The 5479-nt window shown below is 41.8% G+C and overlaps 1 pseudogene; it reads right to left on the bottom strand.

Annotated features, from left to right (window-relative positions):
• Positions 1 to 3872: 3872 nt before the first annotated feature.
• On the bottom strand, positions 3873 to 4024 carry LOC114818572 (uncharacterized; annotated as a pseudogene).
• Positions 4025 to 5479: the final 1455 nt, after the last annotated feature.

The raw sequence follows: 5479 nt of genomic DNA, 5'->3' as shown, positions 1-5479 counted from the left end.
GGCAGCTCCCTGCCATGTATGGAGATGTATATAGAGAGAGAGAGAGATGAAATTTGCACTTCGGAGTTTCCCCTCATGCCTTTACAGTCTTGCATGAAGGCTGCCTCATTCCTGGCCGGATACAGGGCTCCATCTCGCCTAGCAAAAATGTGTGCAATCAGAGTTCCTGAGGTTTTGATTACTTCAGGGATGTGACAAAGAAGGGAAAACATCTAGCAATGATAGTTCATGTATTCTCAGTATAAAAATGCCCTGTCCACTGTGTTACAGACTTGACTATATCCTTGACAGTGAAAAGAAGTCATTGGGACTGAGTAACTGTAATTACCTTTCTCAAAAGATGGGGAATTATTTACAGTCCCTTCCTTAAGGCTGGGATCTGTAATGAAAGGGCCATTGCACTTCATGTGTCCTCAGGGGACCCTAGAGCAGTTGCATAGCACAGTGCCCTTAGGCAGCCACTGAGAGCAGGCAAAGGCTAGGTGGACCTCCATCCACTTTGTTCCTGATGACCTAGCTGCCCTGTAACCTTAGCAACAGAGATGAGTGTGTCACTAATGAGTCAGTAACATGAGAGACAACCTGGGATAAACAAGGGGCTCCCTCAGTCTCATTCTGTGTCTGAAAAACACCTGGAAGCCTTTGGTAAGTTCACTTGAACTGTCTGCCTTAGCTTCCACAGCTTAAACATGAGAATAATGGTATTTGCTGTAGAAGACTGCAGAAACAGCAAGGACTGGTATGCCAAGGGAGCTAGGGCTTTGTCTTTTCCCTGCCAGCACTGCCTAATTTAGCATGAGCTGTGAAATCCATGATGGGAGAGTTGCTACATAACTGCATGGCTATCCTCCTCTCTCTCTTTCCCCTCACCAGTGCCATCACAAGTGAAAAGAGGCCTTGAAATATATAGGTTCTGTCTAGATACACAAAAGTCTCAGGAGGATGCACATCTCCAGGTGTCAAAGTCCTTAATTCATTGGTGCTTTCAAAGATTTTCTTAGTTGTGCCAGCTATGCACAATGTCCAGCAGAAGTTGAGAAGCTTAGCCACTTCAGAGAGAGGTTGACAGCAACCTACAGGTCTCCTGTTGCAAAGTCTAATCCTGCTGTCCCATTTACAGGTTGCAAGGCTGACCCATATTTTGTCATGACAGTGAGTCAGGAGTTGTGATTCATGGTGAAACAAGTGTGATTGCTAAGCTCACCCGTCCCTCCTAGCAGAAATGACACACACAGACATGCTCATTCTTTTTTTTCTTGTTGATGCAGTAATTTGCAACATTTGTAAAGGTGACCAACAGCATGTTTGTCACATTCGCGAAGGTTCCTTTTCTGTGTGACACCCTTAAACACAGTCAGCACATCCATGTGATTTCACATTTAGCAAATAACAGCAAGGAGTGGAAGTGCTACAGCAGTCCCAGAACTGTGGGCAGGATTTCTCTGGAGACCGCACTGCAATGTAAATGATCCTGCTGTGGCTGGCCACGCCTTGTCTAAAGAATCCAGCCTATTTTTATGAAGCAACTACATAATAATGTTTCTGTCCCTGCTCCAACAGCAGCCAGAGCTGGGCACTCCCATCTGTTGATCCTCTCAGTGCTTCCTCAGTTTCTGTGAACAGTAAGGGGGATTTAAGACTATAAGCACATTAGCTCTGGGCAATTAAAATACACTGCTTATAGTTAACACAGTTTAGAAATTGGATTACACACAGTGTTGGGGCTGTAACAAGCAGGAATCAGCTATTTGGGGAAGAACAGCAAGAAAAATAGTGTTTCAGCCAGTCAAAAAGCTATGGTTGTATATGAGAGTGATATACCAGTATTTTTCAGAGAAAACCAAAATGTAATTTCAAGATCATTAACTGAGCCTTGCATAACGATCATGAGTAGATTCCTGATTTTGTGCTAAAATAATTTGCTTGCTGAAGATAGTATGAAAAACTTAGTTGCATGCTTTGAAATGTTATTTTGCTAGATACGAAGTGTAACGCTCAAGAGACACCACATCTTACTTCTCTGCTGGAAAATGGTGAAAAAGGCTAGCCGCCTCCTACCTACATTGAATTTTGTTCAGATAAATTGAGCAATCATTCAGTCCCAACTAATGCAAGCAGTAGTCTTAAAAATTACAGCTTTCTGCACCATGTCATGAACCTTTACACCAAGGACAGCTTTTAAGACTGGATGACCTACTCTTTTTTTTAAACATCTCTAAAGCAACCATAGAAATATGTAAACAATAATGATACAGAAGAAGATTCCTGTTTAGGATTATCAGGTTCCTTACAAAACATTAATTACATTTTAAATAAGAAAACAGCTTTGATATTTGAAGTACATCTATGCACATCAACAGTGAAAAGGGTGACATAACAATTTTCAAAGGGCACAGAAAGAACTACAAAGTTTGGAGTTAGAGTTTTCCCACAGTTGCACTATGTGCACTTCCTGAACATACTGAACAGGTGGTGCTGTGAATTATTCTTTTTTCACAGCAAGTATATTTGTGTCCAGTGCAGCACAGTATAGAATATATTTACCACTGAGATCAGAAGACAGGAAAAAAAAAATCAGACTATTGACAGACCAGGTTGAAGTGTTTTCTCTTGGTCTTAATGAAGTGAAAAGCAGTAATGTATTTCCAAAGCTCACTATTTCCACACTGGTTCCTCAGTTTTTTGAAGGCCACTGTAGGATTTGCTTTGGACTTTCTGTGTTGGTGGGAGAGCTAAAGGTGCGTTTTATGAATACAGTAAACTTGCTAAAGGAGGCACAGCAGGCGTGCGTCTGTGTGCAGTACCTTTCTGCTTTAACAAAATGTATTTCTCACAAGCAAGGCAACTCAGGTTCCTTCTCAGGAATCAGCTGTTCTGAAGTAACTCTTCCCATTTTCAAAGAGGGTGCACTCTAAATGATGATTTCAAGGGGGAAAATCTGGAATGGAGTGACTTTGCATTTAATAAAGAACATGTTCACTTCTCCTTCTCCAGTTGCTTTTAATACTTAACATGGTTAATGTTAAGGGGGGAAGGGAAGGAATAATCTCCTTCCTCCTGTGAGACCGCCTTATCCATAATCCCCTCTGAAGGGATAATGTACCTCATCTAGCATTAGGTCGCGTGTGCCTGCAGGATTAGCTGTTAGAACGGGATGGAGAGGATTAAGTACTCACAGTCATCAGTGCTCACACAATATAGTGTGAAGAAATCCTGATAAATCAGAGGACCTGGTGGGCAAAGGACAGAGACACAATATCAAGCCAGGGATTGCCAAGTAAGCCAAACAATCATCTCTATTAAATCTATGACAACCATTGGAAGAAATGCATGCAGAAATGTGAATTCAAATGGGGGCAAATCAAGGCCTATGGCAACGTTTTATCAGGTCAGAGCAAAGTCCATCTGTCACCAGTGATAGTGAGTAGCTTTGTCTAGCCAACAGCATACGAACAGGACAAGCATGTGATCATACCTGCCCAAAAGGTTACTGTAGACTTCATCAGTTTGTGACCCAGGGCTTTTTGAGCTCATAGAATCACAGAATCATTTGGTTGGAAAAGACCTTTGAGATCATTGAGTCCAACTGTACATATCCACTACTAAACCACATCTCTGAGCACCCCTTTTAAACACCTCCAGGGATGGTGACTCAACCACCTCCCTAGGCAGCGCGTTCCATTGCCGGATAACCCTTACAGTAAAGAATTTTTTCCTGACATCCAATCTGAACCTCCCCTGACACAGCTTGAGGCCATTTCCTCTTGTTCTAGCACTAGTTACCTGGGAGAAAAGACACACACCCACCTCACTACAACCTCCTTTCAGGTGGTTGTAGAGAGCAAGGTCTCCCCTCAGCCTCCTTTTCTCCAGGAGAAACAACCCCAGTTCCCTCAGCCACTCCTCATACGGCTTGTTCTCCAGATTTTAATGCAGGGGTCAGCACACCTGAAGTGCAGGGGATGAGCCTCGCCCTGGGAAAACCACTTGCCTGATTGTGGTGTCTCCCCTGCCAGGTAAGTTTACAACAAGGCAACATAGTGATGTTGTCTTCATATATAGCTGTATTTCTCTTAAATAATAGTAATATTTCTCTTTGTAGTATAGAATTTCTCATACATGCATTTTGAACTGAAAATAACATATAGAGCCTCCTGTGGCAAAGAGTTGCACAGGTTAACTACATATACATCCTTATTTTTGTTTTATATTTTCTGCCTGCTGCCTTCATTGATTTCCCTTATCAGATTAGGTGCGACTGTGATCAACTGTCTGTTTGCTTACTCTATGCCACACGTTTTTGTAGATCTCCATCATATCCTCCCATAGTCTTAATTTGTTGGCCAAAGGAATCATGATCTAGTTAATCATTACTCATATGGAAGCCATTACAATTTTAATTATCCTATTTTCACTTTGCTGTGCAGTTGCTTTCCTGCTGCATCCTTTTTCAGACGAGAAGACTAGAACTAGACAAAGTACACAAAAAATGAGTGCTCCTAGGACTGAGAATGGGATGTTCTCTGTTTTATTCTATGAGTGTTTTCTAATATTTTCTAGCTGTATTTGTTTTATTGGTCACCAGTTAGCCCTGAGCTGATGTTTTCATTATAATATTTTCTGCTTCCTTCCTTTGTTTGAAATCCTACCGTCTCATTCATTCTGGAGCACTAACAGTCATGTCAGAGCTCTTCATTAGAAATGTACTTTTAGGATATTTTTAAACAGAATCACAGAATGGAAGGACAGAATTTCTTGGATTTTAATGTGTGCCTGTTGCCACTTGTCCTGTCACTGAGCACTCTGAGAAGAGTCTGGCTACATCTTCTTTACTCACTTCCATCAGTTATTGATACACACTGATAAGATCCACCCTGACCCTTCGCTTCTCCAGGCTAAACAATCCCAGCTCTCTCATTTTCTCTTTGTGTGACAGTTTCTCCCAGGATTAATTACTTTTCACTTACATATGCTGAATTTCGTCTTGCCATTTTGTCTCCCAGTGTCTCGGTGGTACAAGATCCTTGCAATTCTTCTTCAGTCCTCATCTTCACTCTCCTGAACAATTCTGCAGCAGTAGAGCCAAACTATGTCACCTTCTGTTACCGTCCTCATTCAGAAATGTACATGGTACATCACGAGCCTCAGCACACATCTTCCTTCACAGATGCCACTTGTAAATCCCCACCCCTTTTAACTCCTGTCCTTTAGTTTCTGTCTTTTAACCAGTTACTTGTCCAGGTGAAGATCCTCTCTCTTTTTCCATGGTAGCTTAGTTTCTTTCTGATCTTTGATGAAGGCTCTTGTTGCACTATTGAATGCAAAGTAGGATGCATCAGCTGGATGTGGCGTTGGCTTCTCAAAGAACTCTGATGTCTTTGTGCAGAATTAATTAACTTTACAGAAGCCATTATTGTAGCATGAATGTGGCAAAGGGAGGCAGTGGAAATGAGGCTCCAACTTTCTGAATCAAGGATGT

Source organism: Antrostomus carolinensis, unplaced genomic scaffold (assembly GCF_000700745.2).
Source record: "Antrostomus carolinensis isolate BGI_N321 unplaced genomic scaffold, ASM70074v2 scaffold4975, whole genome shotgun sequence".
Taxonomy (NCBI): Eukaryota; Metazoa; Chordata; class Aves; order Caprimulgiformes; family Caprimulgidae; genus Antrostomus; species Antrostomus carolinensis.
The sequence above is the reverse complement of the archived record's forward strand: the minus strand, read 5'-3'. Positions and strand labels throughout refer to the sequence as shown.